The sequence below is a fragment of the Benincasa hispida genome, chromosome 1 (assembly GCF_027475165.1).
Source record: "Benincasa hispida cultivar pf3 chromosome 1, pf3_genome.v1.1, whole genome shotgun sequence".
Classification (NCBI taxonomy): domain Eukaryota; kingdom Viridiplantae; phylum Streptophyta; class Magnoliopsida; order Cucurbitales; family Cucurbitaceae; genus Benincasa; species Benincasa hispida.
In genome coordinates, this window is record NC_143478.1 from 66,861,921 (window position 1) to 66,879,586 (window position 17,666).

A 17,666-nucleotide genomic window follows, 5' to 3' on the forward strand; every position below is an offset into this window, starting at 1 on the left:
AACGTGTATTTCTGCTTAATGGACGCCAACGCTTGAACTCACACCTCTTCCAGATCACTTGAAATATTCTTTTCTTGGAAACAATAATACTTTACCTATCATAATTTCAGCTACACTTTCTCAGTCTAAAGAGCAACTTTTATTGAAAATATTGAAAATGAAGGAACTGTGAAGTCCACTATGGAAGTGAGATCGTCCCCAATTTCGTTTTTCAAATAATTAAATACAGTAAACATATAATTATGCATATACAAATAATTTACAGCATGCTTATAGATAAAAAGGAGGAACAAGGGTTAGGGATTAATTTACCCTTGAAGAACAACTTCTTCACGAAAGCCTCCTCTCCGGTCACGATCAATCACAAATCAAAAAGGCCGAAAATAAGGACACCACCACAAAAGCAACCTCCGTATTCTCTGAGGGGAATAGAGTTCTCAGGGGTGAATGAGTTTTGAGTTTTGGGAGAGGGAGAGTTTTTGGAGAGAGGAATTTTTCTTTAGTGAAACCCTTTTTACAAAATCACATAGAGCACTTATATTCAAAACCTTCAGAATACAAGGGAAGAAGACGAATAATACGTAACTTCCCTTACCATGATTCATTGAGAGATAATTAAGGACAGAGAGTTTAATTTTGAAATTTGAATTTAAACTAAAATAAATTTAATTTAAATAATAATTATATATATAATAACTAACTTATTACATGTATATATAATTATATGTTATATCAAATATAACATATAACCTATAGTTTTTATATTGTATCAAATACAATATAACTTATAGTTTTTAGTTCTCTCAATAATATATGACATTTAATATAAATCACATTTATACTAAATTTAATTGTATAAATCTCATGTATATAATTAGTATTTGAATCATATTAAAATATTTAATTCCTCTCAAAATAAACTTTATATTATAATGTATCAAATATATTATATTAATTATATCATATATAATTAAATTAAATTAATTATATCACAAATAATTAATTTCCTCAATTAAGTTGAACCATTCAAATTAGTCCAAAATTAATTCTCAATAATCCCAGTTGAGTTACAGAGGGGATCTTCTTATAGACCTATAGATTGAAGTTTTAATGGTACTCGAATGATTAATTAAACTCTTTTAATTAAATTATTCAACATCTATTAATTGTCGGTCACTCCATTAAAAATCGACAGTTGCACTAGTACTCTAGATATATTTTTGTGTCCATTGGATATAATCCGTCAATGGCCCGATGACCCTTCACAAATTACTCGTAAGTATAGTTGGGCCAAAACTACCACTGATCTCTCTAATGAACAATAAGACATAGTTCAACTATGACCAAACCCCTCTCAGCCTAAGAGATGATGTGACACCACATTCTTCAAGCCCTAGAATCAGCCCTTAAGGGAGCAATTTATCTACTTACCCCGACATAATGGAAGGAGTGAATTTCGTCTTGTGTAGCTATGTTCCCAACTCCTAAATCGAATGAATCCTCAAAATGGTAGGCTTACTGAGTCAGAGATCTGGCCACTCTCACTCATACAAATCAAAAGACCACCTTCATAGGCAGGAGTTCACAACTCACTCAAGATTCAGGTCGTGTCACCTATGGTCATCCTGGTGAAATATAAATCTCTATTATTAACGGTGTTATATAATGAAACTATTCATTTCGTCATCCAGTCTTATACAAAGTCTTTTATATAGAACACTCCGCTCACATGTCTCCACATGAATGGTCAGGATCAGATCATTTGTAGCATTTTACAACAATTGTAAAATCTACACAGCAAATCGTATTTCTAGTGTCACCAAGATAAAGTATCCAGCCTTATCCATCTACTATAGACCATGTAGATTATCACTTAAACATGATCCACCTATATGTCTCTACATACTTGTTTAAGCTACAGAAGATAACCATAGATGTTAGTTTAATGTTTTTGTGGGTTAATGCTACTAAATGTCGAATAGAATATCTAATATCTTATTAAATAAATAAATTGTTTATACGTTACAATTACAAACTAAAGGGCCCACGAGATTTAGGGTATCAACCCCAGCCGAAAAGGCATACACGCAATTGGATGGATGCTAGCTGATATCCAAGGAATCAACCAATTTATTGTATGCATAAAATCAAATTGGAGGAAGGGATAACTTGATCGATAGAGCCCCAACGCAGGCTCAACCTCATAATGAAAGAAGTGGTGAAAAAAGAAATTATTAAGTGGCTCGATGCAAGGGTTATCTACCCTATTTTTAATAGCGGTTGGGTAAGCCTAGTTCAATGCATGCCAAAGAAACGTGGCACAACTGTAGTAGGCAACACAACAACGAGTCAATCTCATCTAGAACTATTACTAGGTGGTGAGATTATATGGACCATAGGAAGTTGAACGCGTCAACAAAGAAAGATCAATTCCCACTTCCGTTCATTGACTAGATGCTCGATAGCTTAGCTGAAAAAGAGTTTTATTGTTTTTTAGATGGGTACTCAAGTTACAATCAAATCTTAATTACCCTGAGGACCCAGAGAAAACTATTTTTACTTGTCCCTTCAAACATTCGCATTTCAACAAATGTCGTTTGGGCTATGCAACACACTTGGATTGTTTCAGATGGGCATAACGGCTATTTTTTCTGACTTTCTTGAACACTCTGTTGAAGTTTTTATGGATGACTTATTAGTCTTTAAAGATTCATACCTATTCTGCCTAAGAAACCCAGAAGTCATCCTTGCCAGATGCGAGAAAATGAACTTGGTACTTAATTGGCAAAAATGTCACTTTATGGTGACAAAAGGCGTTATTCTTGGGCACAAGGTTTCCAAAGCAAAATCGACAGTAGATGAAGCCAAGAGTGATGTAATTGCAAAATTGCTCGGACCTACGATTTTCAAAACCCTAAGAAGTTTTCTAGGCCACGTAGGCTTCTACAGAAGGTTAGTAAAAGAGTTCTCCCAAATTGTTCATCCATGGAGCTCATTGCTAGAATTGAACGAGCCTTAGATATTCGATGAAGATTGCCACCATGTGTTTAAAACTTTAAGATACGCAAAATTTCCCAACCCTTTATAATGTGTGATGCAAGTGACGTGGCAGTTGAAGCATGTTAGGTCAAAAGAAAGGAAACCTGATACATCTTATTTCATCTGCGTCAAAGACACTTAATGAATCCTGATAACATTATACAACTACTGAAAAGGAAATGTTAGCGGTTGTTTGTGATAGAGAAGTTTATAGCTTACTTGGTTGTTATGTCAGTAACCATTTACACTGATCATTCTGCTATTAAGTTTTTTATAGATAAAAATGACGCGAAGCCTCGACCCATTCACTAGGTATTACTGCTATAGGAGTTTGACCTAGAGATCAAAGATAGAAAAGGTACAAAAATTTAAGTGGCTGACCACCTGTTGAGATTGGAGAATAAAGAAATGCAGTTGGGTCAGGCTGAAATAGAAGACGCGTTCCTTATTGAATGCCTGCTCAAGGTTGAAGATAGAGAGTCACGGACACTGATATTATCAATTACTTGACCATAAAACAATTTCTAGAAGACTTCAACGCCCAGTAAAGGAAAATATTTATACATGACAGCAAGTTCTATTTTTTGGGATGAGTCGTTTCTTTACAAACAAGGCCCAGATTTAATTATGTGTCTGATAGCACCGAAAATGTGCAGTTTTCCTCTTCTTAATTCTAGGTCGTTACTGTATTTAATGCTTTTATTTGATAATTTTCTAGGTATTGAGCATCTTGCAACATTGCGATGCTGTGGCAAACCCCTATATATATGTCTCTTCCCTTTAGGTCAAAAAAAGAATGCCCACCTTCGGCCTCTAGCCGATTTTCCCTCTCTTCCCTCTTCCACTTGTATCAATTCCCCCAATTAATTTGAATGCTTTAAATTAATCCAAAATTAATTGAGAAGTTAATTGAGTAATGTCGGATTGTAATTTCTCATCCTCCATTAGGCATGCCACATTTCGTGTATATTCGAGTTTTGTTCTGCTAGTCCTCACAAGTCTGTTGTGTCTTTTCTTTCTTTTGACTCTTTTGAGTCACTTGAGTCTTTCAATTCTTTCTTTTTTTACATTTTTTACCGTATTCTAAAAAACAAAAATTCTGAAGGAAATTATCAAAAAAAAATCCTTTGAGCGGAAGCAAAGATCGACCCAAATTTGATTTTTCATTGAATATAAGTTTCACAATAAATAAGACCAAGATATGCATTTTCTTAAATTACAGTATACTTTAAATAAAATACTTAGGATTTCAGAAACCCTTACCTTTGAAGAACCTTTTTCTTCAAGAACTACCTCGAATGGATCACGAACTGATCTACTTCTCCATGTAGAACATCACCACTCGAGAACCCTATATATTCTCTTGGGATAAAGGATTCAAGCAAGATTTGTTGGCTTTGCTTGAATCCTTGGAAAAGGAAAAATAGATGAAGAGGATGAGAAGGAAGGAGAAGAACTTTTCTTCTCCGTAAATTTTTGCTTGGAAAGAACTCTTCTCTCAGAGCCAAATGAGAAAGAAGATGAAAAAACTCCAACCACCTTAATCACAACCTACGTAAAAAATATTGAGAGAATAAAGGAGGGAGTTGTAACTCCATCCCTTTAATTAATTTCAATTAAATTAATATTCAAGTTCCTCTCATATTATCTTAAAATATAATGTATCAAGTACATTATATTAATTATATCACATATATAATCAATTTAATTAATTATATCATATATAATTAATTTCCACCAATTAATTTGAACGCTTCAAATTAATCCAAAATTAATTCTCAATTAAATCACTGTTGAGCTACAGAGGGGACCTTATGGATATGTAGATTGAAGATCCAACGGTACTCGAATAATTAATTAAACTCTTTAATTAAATTATCAAACATCCGTTAACTGTCGGTCACTCCACTAAAGATCGATAGTTGCATTCTTCACACTACAGATAAATTTCTGTGTCCATTGGATATAACCAATCAATGGTACGATGACCCTTCACAAATTGCTCGTAAGTACAGCTAGGCCAAAATATCGTTTTGCCCTTGTAGTTACATCTAATTCCTTAAGTACCAATGCTTATTTTAATGAACAATAAGTCATAGTCCCACTATGACCATGTCTCTCTCGGGTCAAGAGAGGGTGTGGCCACTATGTTCAAAACCAATAATCAGCCCTTAAAGGAGCAATTTATCTATTTGCCCCTGCATCAGGGAAGGATTGTATTCCGTCTTGTGTAGCTGTGTTCCCAGCTCCTCAGTCAGACGAATCCCCAAAATGGTAGGCTTGTTGAGTTGTTAATCTGGCCACTCTCACCTATACAAATCAAAGGACCGCCTTCATGAGCAGAAGTTCACAACTCACTCAGGATTCAGGTCATGCCATCTATAGTCATCCTAGTGAAATGTAAGTCTCTATTATTAATGGCATTATATAAGGACACTAATCATTTCGTGGTCCAATATTATACAAAATCTTTGTATAGGATACCCCCGCTCACATGTCTTCACATGAATGATCAGGATCAGATCATTTGTAGCACTTTACTACACTTGTAACACCTACAAAGTGGGTCGTATCCGTAGTGTCACCAGGATAAGGTACTAAGCCTTATCCATCTACTATAGACCGTATAGTTTATTATTTAAACAATATGCACTTGTATGTCTTTACATACTTGTTTAAATTACATGACATAACCTCGGATCTTAGTTTATTGGATTAAGTATATACTTATAAAATAATATTTATTCTATTAACAACAATATGTTTATACAAAGTTTACAAACTACGAGATTACAAAGAGATTTAGGACATAAATCCCAACAATCTCCCACTTGTCCTAAAGCTTAGGGAGACTAAGGTACAATAAAAATAAAGTACAAAATCACAATAAACTAAGGCATACAATATACCCCAGTAATATCTTCCACTTGTCCTAGACAACATGCAGCACATCCCGTAAACCCAGACTTTCTAGATCACCCTCAAACACTTTAGCCATGAGAGCCTTTGTAAATAGACCGGTAACGTTGTCGTTCGAAGCAATCTTTGTGATAATCACATCACCTCGATGCACAATCTCCCGAATCAAATGATATTTCTGTTCTACATCCTTGTCTCTTCGGTGACTCCTAGGTTCCTTAGAATTTGCCACAGCACAACTGTTATCACAATAAAGTGTGATGGGCAAAGACGTATTTGGAACAACTTCGAAATCAATAAGGAACTTCTTAAGGCAAACAGCCTTCTTAACAGCTTCACAAGCAACTATGTATTCGACAACCATAGTGGAGTCTGCAATGTATCCTTGCTTGATGATTCGCCATACTATAGCTTTTCCATTCAGAGTAAACACTTACCTTGATGTGCATTTCCGAGAATCCCGATCACTCTGAAATTCAGAGTCTGAGTATCCTGTAAGGATCAAATCCTTATCCACATACACAAGCATATAGTCCCTTATTCTCCAAACATACATGAGGATTGTTTTGACCACCATCCAGTGATCTAATCTTGGATTGGACTGATATCGACTGATAATCCCTACTGCATAGCAAATGTCAGGTCTAGTACATAACATTGCAAACATAAGGATGCCAACAGCTGATGCATAGGGAATTTGTCTCATTTCCTCAACCTCTTGAGGAGTCTTAGGACACTGTTCCTTAGACAAAACAATTTCATGCATGAAAGGTAATAAACTCTTCTTGGAATTGTGCATCGAATATCTGACAAGCATCTTGTCAAAGTACAATGCCTGAGACAAAGTCAACCTTTTGTTCTTACGATCCCTTATAATCTGGATCCCTAAAACTAACTGCACCTCTCCCAAATCTTTTATTTAGAATCTGTCGACTAGCCATTTCTTTACATCAGTCAGAAAACCTACATCATTCCCAATGAGTAGGATATCATCCACATACAACACGAGGAAAGCTATTGAGCTATTGATGATTTTCTTGTAAACACAATGCTCATCAACATTCTGATCAAAGCCATAAGATTTGATCGCTGTATCAAATCTTATATTCCAAGATCGAGATGCTTGTATCAATCCATAAATGGACCGATTAAGCTTGCAAACCTTTTGCTCTTAATCCTTCTCAATTAATCCTTGTGGTCGATTCATGTAGATGGTCTCTTCAAGATTACCATTCAAAAGGCAGTCTTGACGTTCATTTGCCATATCTCATAGTCATAATATATGGCTATGGACAAGAAAATTCTGATAGACTTTAACATGACAACAAGTGAGAAAGTTTCTTCATAGTCCACTTCCTCAACCTGGTATAACTCTTCGCCACAAGTCTAGCTTTAAAGGTCTGTACCTTTCCATCTACACCGCTTTTCCTCTTGTAGATCCATGTACAACCTATAGGTTTTACCCTATCAGATTGATCTACAACTCGCAAGCAGAATTGAAGTACATGGACTCCATTTCTTGATTCATGGCTTTAATCCATTCATCTTTATCAACATCTTCCATTGCTTGTTTATAAAACAATGGATCTTCAACACCATCATCAGTTATGATGTTTTGGGCTTCTGTTAAACCCATGTAGCATACAGGTGGGTTCACAACCCTCCCACTATGTCGAGGCAATCTCAACTCTGAGATGGATGACTAGATGAATTGACATCAACAACCCTTGTTGATCAATCAGCCTATTCAAACACTCTTGTTGAAGTCTCAGTAGCCTAATTAGAAATCTCACTTAAAACAAGTTTACTTCATGGTTTATGATCCCTAATGTGGTCTTCTTCCAAGAAGGTAGCATCTATCGATACAAACACTTTATTCTCACTTGGATCATAGAAGTATTCACCTCTCGTTTCCTTGGAGAAACCTACAAATAGGCACACTTTTGAACAAGGTTCCAACTTTTTAGGGTTTACAATTAGCACATGGGCTGGACATCCCCAAATCCTGAAGTGGCGTAAACTATTTTTATGATCTCACCATAACTCAAAAGATGTTACAAAAACACTCTTTGAGGGAACGTTGTTCAAAATATAAACTGCAGTCTCTACTGTATATCCCTAAAATGAGTTAGGAAGATGAGCATAACTCATCATAGACCAAACCATGTCCAACAGGGTTCTGTTTGTCCTTTCTGATACCCTATTATGCTGAGGTGTACCTGGGACTGAGAGTTGGGACGTGATTCCATGTTCTATCATATAGTTTTGGAATCCTAAGTCCATATACTCTCCACCACGATCGGATTGTAGTATTTTTATCTTTTTACCTAACAAGTTTTCAACTCCAGTCTTGTACTCCTTGAACTTTTCAAGAGCTTCAGACTTATGTTGCATTAGATATAGATACCCATATCTAGAATAATCATCTATGAAAGAGATAAAATATTCATACCCATGTCGTGCTCTTACATTCATCGGACCACAGAGGTCAAAATGTATAAGCTCCATGGTTTCTTTGGCTCTATAACCTTTTCTAGTAAAAGGTCGTTTGGTCATTTTACCTTCAAGGCATGACTCACATACTGGTGGAGAGTTTTCTTCTAAACCATTTAGAAGTCCACTTTTTACCAACCTCTCAATTATTGAGATTAATGTGACCTAACCTTAGATGCCAAAGATGGGCATTTTCTTTAGGAGAAATTCTTTGTCTTTTAACAGTTGTTGCTTTTTGAACATTTTAGTATTGTGCACAGCTTTTATGACTAACAGCCTTATTACAAATAAGTTTTTTTCCATTGAATCAAACCTAACTCTATTCCATTATTAAAAATAAACAGTTTATTCTCAAAGAAAGATATGGAATATTTTTGTTTAATCATACAGGGAACAAAAATTAGGTACCTTTTGATATGAAGAACTATATATATATTATCTAATAATATATATTGTTTCTTGTTCAAAAATAACTTAAGCTTGCCCTCAGCAACAACTGAAACGGCCTCACTAGTACCGACACTAAGAGTCATCTCTCTAGCTTCCAACTGTTTCCAGGAATTAAATCCTTGATGGGAAGAACACACATAGTTAGTAGCTTCTAAATCAACTATCCAGGTAGAATTATCATTCTCTACTAAGAATGTCTCCAAGACAAATAAATCATATTTATTTTCTTTGGAGTTCTTCCTTTTCTGGAGAGTAGTGGGATCAGTTCCAGAACCCAAATCATAAACTCCAAGTTTCATTTCGGAGGACAATCCTCATCGATGAACTTCATCAGAGTTGGCAACAATTGCTTTCTTTCTTAGTTTCTTGACATTCAATATGGACTGGAGATTATCTTGGGAACTAACACTACTAGTTTCATTGTCATCAATCCCATTTTGCTTGAACAGTGAGAACTTTCATTTAAATAATTCTCACATTGATTCCATGATCTTTTGTGCAATGATCTTGTTTTCAAACCTTTTGGCCAATACATCAGGTATGCTTGCCAAAATGTTAACTCGGGCCTTTGAATTAGCCTTCATTCACACCTCATATGCATTACGAACATTTCGTGGTGCATCAAGGGTTGGGACTTGAGGACAATTCTCATTCATGACATTTTCGAGGTCCTTTACCACGAAAATGTTTTAATAGGTTCTTTTCGTGTCGTATAATTGAAATCCATCAAACAAGAAAAGGAAACTAACGAAAAAACACTATTTGACATATTTGCTGAAAAATAAACAAATTGATCTACATTAGATTTTAGCATAACTCTTTTAAAAAAAAAATCCAATTAGTTTTAGCAAAATCTAAATGAACCCCATTTAACATCTAATTTTGCAATGACGCTTCAGTGATTTAGGACAAAAGTCACCAAAGGGTAGTCAGTTGTCCCTTCACTAAATTGAGACACTCTCAACCAATCATTACACCAAAAAACTCTTATTTTTATAATAATCAGTCATCATTCATTTGGTCAAGAAATCATTAACTTGCTTAATAATTTCCTATAAGTGTGACCCTCCATTTTAGTTCCTAGATTTTCGCCCCAATGAGCCAACCCAAGGAAAAAAACCGATTAGGGCAAAAACTAAAGTGATCCTATCCATTTCTAGAGTTTGCCTTGATATTGATCAATTGCACAAACCATCCGAAGAGGGACGCTCCTAGGACGCCTCGAGGCCATGCAAGAAAGTCTCATGGTGAAAACCAATGAAAGAGATCGTAGGACATGTTGACACACATCCCTCGCCCACTTACTATACATACTCTCTCCATTCACCTTGATATTGACCCATACAAACACTATCCAATGGGGGACGCTCCCAGGGCGCCTCAAGGCCAAGCATGAGTCTCACAGTGTTAATATTAAGGGAGAAACGTGAGTGAAAAAATGACGTATCATATACATCTTTTCCTCCCACTGAGTATTTTAACAATCTTGGGTTTAATTTACTTAGGAAAAATATGGCTAATTATTTTTTGTGATTGTTTAAGTTTGCCCAAAACTAACACTTACTTTGGAAAGTTAAACAATATTGATTAATTTTTGTTAAACAATTTAACAAATGTTAATCAACAATTGCATGCTTGTAGCAAATCTATCTAATTCACCTTTCCAGGTAGGTTCGCAGGTAGGGGTGTTTTGTTTCTGTCATCTTAAGTACCCCATCCTAGCCAGAACCCGTCTTAGACAAAAGATCCCTTATAAATATATTTGCTACAAATTTAATCTTTTATTGAAATCAATTTAATCATAGTAAACAGATTAAAAAATATTAATCTAATTTCTAATCTCATTAGAAATTTATATGAACTTAGGTCTATCTATATCATATTTTAAAACTATTTTAAAAAATGATTTCACCTAAGTTTGCATGCATCTCTTAGTTATTGATTTTGATTTCTAATTTCATTTATTTATAACTCTTATAAAGTAAATGAAACAAATTAAAACCTACATTGCATCGATTGATATACTTTATATAAAATTATAACGTTTATAAGATTATCTAAAATAATGTGATGCATCATGCAATGTTCATTTCATTACTACATATACATAACACTTATATATAACAAAGTAAAGAAATTAAATAACATACATCACATGCATACATTCAAACTATATATTATAATGATTATAATATAAATGATGCATGGTTATGTTATTTATGCATATAAGCATATAGTATAACACTTATATTATAGGATGCATGAACATGCTTTAAAATTAAATCATGCATATTCATATATTATAACACTTATAATATAAAATGATGTATGAATATAAATACATAACCTATGGTGGGTTTTAAAACTATATGACATACATTATGACATATAATATTAAACAAACATCGCATGTATATTTACACTAACAGTGGATGGGCCGAGATAGGACCCCTAAAAGGAAATTCAAAAAGGCTAACTATTACATAAAAATAAGTCAACCGGTTCAAAACAGATGAACCGGGTCTTGAACCACTCGAATCGAACCGCCCTTCAATGAACCACCTTGCAGCTGATCGTGTAGCAAGTACCTATGCGATCAAGGCAAGCCTCAACTTCCAAGCCAACACTTACAATCACTTGGTCGCATGCCTCCTTCAGACAGTGCATCTCCCAACCTTTGTCAACGCACAGCTCACCTTGAGGTTATCGCGTCCCTCCTTTGGTTGCAAGCCTAAGACCATCGCAAACCTCATCACACGCTACCTATCTTCATCGCGTAGCTTTAGCGTACATCATAGGAGAGTGCACGATTGTGTAGCAGACAACTCTGCGATCAAGTAGGAATGACAGCACGATCACATAACAAGCATCTATGCGATCTTGTATCAAATGCTACACGATCATGTTGCTCTTGTTATGCGATCTTGTAGCTAATGCTACATGATCGTGTAGCTCTTCCTATGCCATCTTGTAGCTTCGAATTCTCTATCAAAACTGTGCTCTGCAACCTTTCTTTGAAGCTTCCTGAGAACAGCACGAGCGACTCAAACTTACAAATTACAGACTCAATTGCAAGATTGATGCCCAAAAACACAGGGGCCTTTATAAATGAAATTTGTAAACAAAGAAAGCCTTAAAACTAAGTATCCTATCCCAAATCATCCATCAACAAATTACATCCACAACCATTCATCGCATGAAACAAGATGCAGATTCTAAAACCCGCAAATATTGTAAAACTATTCAATAAAAGAATGGAATTTGCAATCAGAAATCTACAACCTAGCTCTGATATCAATTGAAGGAAATTTTCGAAAAAGATCCTTTGAGCGGAGGCAAATATCGACCCAAATTCAAGTTTTCATTGAATATAACTTTCACAACAAATAAGAACAAGAGACTTTCATAGAAAATAAGAACAAGATATACATTTTCTTAAATTACAACATGCTTTAAATAAAAAACTTAGGGTTTCAGAAACCCTTACCTTTGAAAAACCATTTCTTCAAGAACTCCCTCGAATGGTCACGAGCTAATCTACTTCTCCACGCAGAACACCACCACTCAAGAACCCTCTGTATTGTCTTGGGATAAAGGATTCAAGCAAGAGTTGAGGCTTTGCTTGAATCCTTGGAAGAGAGCAAGGAGATGAACTTTTCTTCTCTATAAATTTTTCTTGGAGAAAAATCTTCTCTTAGAGCCATGCAGAAAGAAGATGAAAAATCCCCAACCACCTTAATCACAACCCACGTAAAAACATTGAGAGAATAAGGGGAGGGAGTTGTAGCTCCTTCCCTTTAATTAATTTCAATTAAATTAATATTAAGAATATATAGAAATATGATAACTACTTCATTATATATATACACTATATGTTATATCAAATATAACATATAGCCTATAGTTTATATTGCATCAATACAACATAAACTATAGATTTTATTATTTCTCAACAATACATGGCATTTAATATAAATCACATTTATATTAAATTCACTTATATGAATCTCATCCATATAATTGATATTTGGATCATATCCAAATATTTAATTCCTCTCGATATAAATCATATTTATATTTAATTACATGAATCTCATTCATATAATAAGAATTTAAATCATATTCAAATTCCTCTCATATTACCTTAAAATATAATGTATCAAACACATTATATTAATTATCACATATATAATCAATTTAATTAATTAGATCATATATAATTAATTCCCTCAATTAATTTGAACGCTTCAAATTAATCCAAAATTAATTCTCAATTAAATACTTGTTGAGCTATAGAGAGGACCTTATGGATCTATAAATTGAAGCTCCAATGATACTCAGATAATTAATTAAACTCTTTAATTAAATTATCCAACATTCGTCAACTGCCGGTCACTCCACAAAAATCGACGGCTACACTCTTCGCACTACAGATAAATTTCTATGTCCATTGGATATAACCATTCAACAGTGCAATGATCTTTCACAAATTGCTCGTAAGTACAGTTGGGCCAAAATATCATTTTGCACCGATAGTTACATCTAACTCCTTAAGTACCACTGATTCCTCTAATGACAATAAGTTATAGTCCCACTATGATCAAGTCTCTCTCGGGCCAAGAGAGGGTGTGGCTCTATATTCAAGACCCGAAATCAGTCCTTAAGGGAGCAATTTATCTATTTGCCCTTGCATCAGGGAAGGAGTGAATTTCGTCTTGTGTAGCTGTGTTTTCAACTCCCCAGTCAGATGAATCCCCAAAATGGTAGGCTTATTGAGTTGGCAATCTGGTCACTCTCACTCATACAAATCAAAGGACCGCCTTCATGAGTAGGAGTTCACAACTCACTCAGTATTCAGGTCATGTCACCTATGGTCATTGATGCGTTGTGAATATGATGAAATTATAGTGTATATTATGACGGTGGTGTATACGTTGTGCATGCAAGTTTTCCTAGCAAGATCCAAGTATAAATCTTACTAGGTTGCTTGGTAAGCCTAGTCAAACACAGGGACTATGGAAACAATATGCGATGGTGATTTCAGGTTTCTTTGCAGTGAAAAATAAAAAGTGAGTTGGTTGGTATATTTGTTTAAGTTATAGATTCTATGTGGTGGAGTTGAGAAAAAAGTTAATAACAACAAAAGTTACAATGAGTATGCGGGGGAACGAGTTGATAAGGGATTTAGCTAACACTTCCTAAGATTGTGTTCACGTTATGCAATTATGCTACACACATAGAATAGCAAGTCATATCTCAATGCAAATGCTATAGTTCCTAGTTTTAGGACGCATGCGATGTATACGATGATGTCTATAGGACTTATGTCTAAGCCTTTACTCTCATCTATGCAATGATGAATGACACACACATACACAAGGCGACCGCATACTACAATAACCTATTTCTAGGGTGCATGCAATGCATGTTAGCAAACAGAACTTATCTCTAAGTTTCTATCTCTTGCTTATGCGGTTCTATTCTGACTTTCTCAAGCCTAGATTCTAACCTAGCTCTCTCAAGTCTAGATTATTTCTTTAGACTATCTCTCGAGTAGCTCTAAAGGGGTGATGGACGCATACATAAGACAAGATGATCGCATAAAATGAAGATCTTAGGTCATACTAGCTAAGTGCTTCTCAACCCATTCAGAAGTTTAGTTACTCATGCGTAATGTAAAAAGAGTGAACAGATGTAGAGAAGCAATTTATGCGTAATGTAAAGAGAGTGAACAGATGTAGAGAAGCAATTTCCATTCTATAAATGAAATCAGAATACAGAATGATAAAGGGAAGTAAGGATAAGGATCCTGGTAGCAATGTTTTGCTTCCCAAGGCTTTTACATAGAGTTTCTCTACTCTGCCTAAAAGAATATTCTTTCTTTTGCAAGAGTCGGCCCACTCTCCGTTCTCAACGCTTCCTGGCACTCTCTCGAGCTGACCAGGACTCTAGTGTCTTCTCTCTTCACTCGCCTTCACCTTCTAAGTGTAAGAAAACTATGAAAAACAGCTAACTATCTTCTGTATGGTGAACTCTCGATGTGGCTATGCTCTTTTTTCGGTGGTGGCCTTCGGTATATATAAAGATCAAGGTGAAGAAGTTTTTCTCTCAAATGATTGCACTGATGGGATGTTATTAAATCTCTGTCTGATGCGTCGATTAATTGTCACCAAAAAGTTGAGTGTAGTACTTGCTACAGTGTGTCATTAATGGCTTGTCAACTACATTCGGATTCAACCGTCATCAGCTTTCTGTCCCATCATGATTTATTAAGCTTTCACCTTGATGTGCCTTCTCTATGTGACCACCCTCTTGAGTAGATCTTCGCGAATGCATACGATCGCATAGCCTTGCGTTCGCAATCTCTTAATGCGCTCGGACGCTGTTCCTTGGATCGCAATTCTGCCTTGCGCCAACGCATTTTCCTGCACAAAATACGTAAATTAGCTGCTTTAATGCGATGGACGCATGCGATCGCAATGTTCTCAACTTAATGCTTTTGGACACGATTTTACATATTTTTATTATCGCAATCCTACATTGTTTTATATCTTTGCATTGTAATAACGTGCATTCCTGCCCGTTATCAGTCATCCTAGTGAAATGTAAGTCTCTATTATTAACGGTGTTATATAAAAAGACTAATCATTTCGTTGTCCGGTCTTATACAAACTTTTTGTATAGGATACCCCCACTCACATGTCTCCACATGAATGATTAGGATCAAATCATTTGTAGCACTTTACAACACTTGTAACACCTACAAAGTGAGTTTTATCTGTAGTGTCACCAGGATAAGGTACCCAACCTTATCTATCTACTACAGACTGTTTAGGTTATTATTTAAACAAGATCCACTTGTATGTCTCTGCATACTTGTAAAATTACATGAAATAACCTCGGATCTTAGTGTATTGGATTGAGTATATGCTTATAAAATAACACTTATTTTATGAACAACTATATGTTTATACAAAGTTTACAAACTATGAGATTACAAAGAGATTTAGGACATCAATCCCAGCAAATTCGACCTGTCTGGTTCTCTTCAGAAGATGAGAAATTGTATAGCCTCACCAGACTATATTGACTCATCCAAGAAGGGACCAGAGAAATACGAGGATTTCTTTGTGCCTTGATAGGAGAAAGGTCACGTCGATAGGTATGTCTTCTTATGCCTTAGTATTTGGTAAAGCCTATCATTTACCTTTGGAATTGGAGCACAAGGCATTTTGGGCAATGAAAAGGCTAAACTTAAATATGGAAGTCGCGGGGGAAAATCAAAAGTTGCAGCTCAATGAATTAGATGAGCGACAGCTTAACGCATATGAAAAGGCAAAAATCTACAAAGAAAAGGCCAAGCGTTGTCATGACCAACGCATCGGTAAGAAAGAATCCTTCATTGGTCAAAAGGTCTTACTATTTAACTCGCATTTGCGACTATTTCTAGGAAAGCTTAAATCTAGGTGGTCAGGTCCATTTGTTATCAAACCAATATTTCCTCGCGGAGCATTGGAGCTCACTAGAGAGGATGGCACTAACGCCTTTAAAGTAAATGGGCAGAGGGTGAAGTCGTACTTTGAAGGAAATGTTAAATGTAACAAGATATCCATCGTGTTACATGAGCCCATCTGAAGCTTGAGTCGAAGTAGTTCTGGAGTAGACAAGCATATATTCTAGGGACGCTTCCTCTCTTATGCTTTTTTTTTTTTTTTTTTTTTTTTATGCTTTACCATGCGTTGCGTTTTTTATGTTTCTTGTTTGGCATTGAAATTTTAAGTTTGTTTCATGTTTACATCTATCTTGCATGCTTTTGAATGATTGTTTAAAAACCAACTTTGTGGGTTCCTAAAATTTAGGGTACTGAAATTGTGGGGTTAGAATTATGCCAATGCATACCCATGCGTTGGAAGAAGTAAAGATGTTATATGGGGAGCTAAACCACTCGAGTGGTTGGGTGGCCCAAGGCGCGTCTCTTCATATTAGAATTTAATGTGCAACCCAAATGTCACCCACAAACGACACCTATCAAGTCTTCCCCCTCTCCCCTCCCATTTTCTCTTTTTCTACATTTTCCTATAAAATGGGGTTCAAAACCCACTTCTTCTTTTGTCTTCTTCCATCTCTCGAGCCCTAGCCTTCTCAATTTTCAAATTTTTCACCGTCTGACCATCTTCACCGATCATCCTTCAAAGCTTTCGAGCTTCTTCACTAGAGTGCAATGTCGAACACTTCAGACAATCAAAATGCATCCCTAATCTTCGCTGGAGAGTCACCGATAAGCTACTTTTCTTCCCTTCTCAGTTTCCCCTTTGTCTCCGTCTTCACCCTCTCCACCAAAGAACTTTATAAGAAACTTGCCCTATCTAAGCCTTCAACCATTTCGTCTTCTTCCCAGAATACCACCACCCAACCTAAACCATCTATCCAACCAACTCTGGTGAAGTAATCCCAACGTATATCCACCTCTACCAGAACGCTTACAAAACCCAAACCTTCCGTCTCTTTCACAACCAAAATCCTTAAGTCCTCAACTCATTCAAAACCAACGCGGTAGCCTGCGTCCAAAGGCCCTACCAAATCAACTGTCACCAAGCCCTATAAAAAACCTGCCCCTCTACCAACCATCCCGAACATCTCCGAACAGCCCGATCGTCTACCATGCGTTTGATAATTCCCTTAACCATTGAACTCTTGGCTACTACCTTCCCTATCGAAACGGCCCAACCTTCTCCCATCTCTTTACCAGGTTTGCCGTATACACC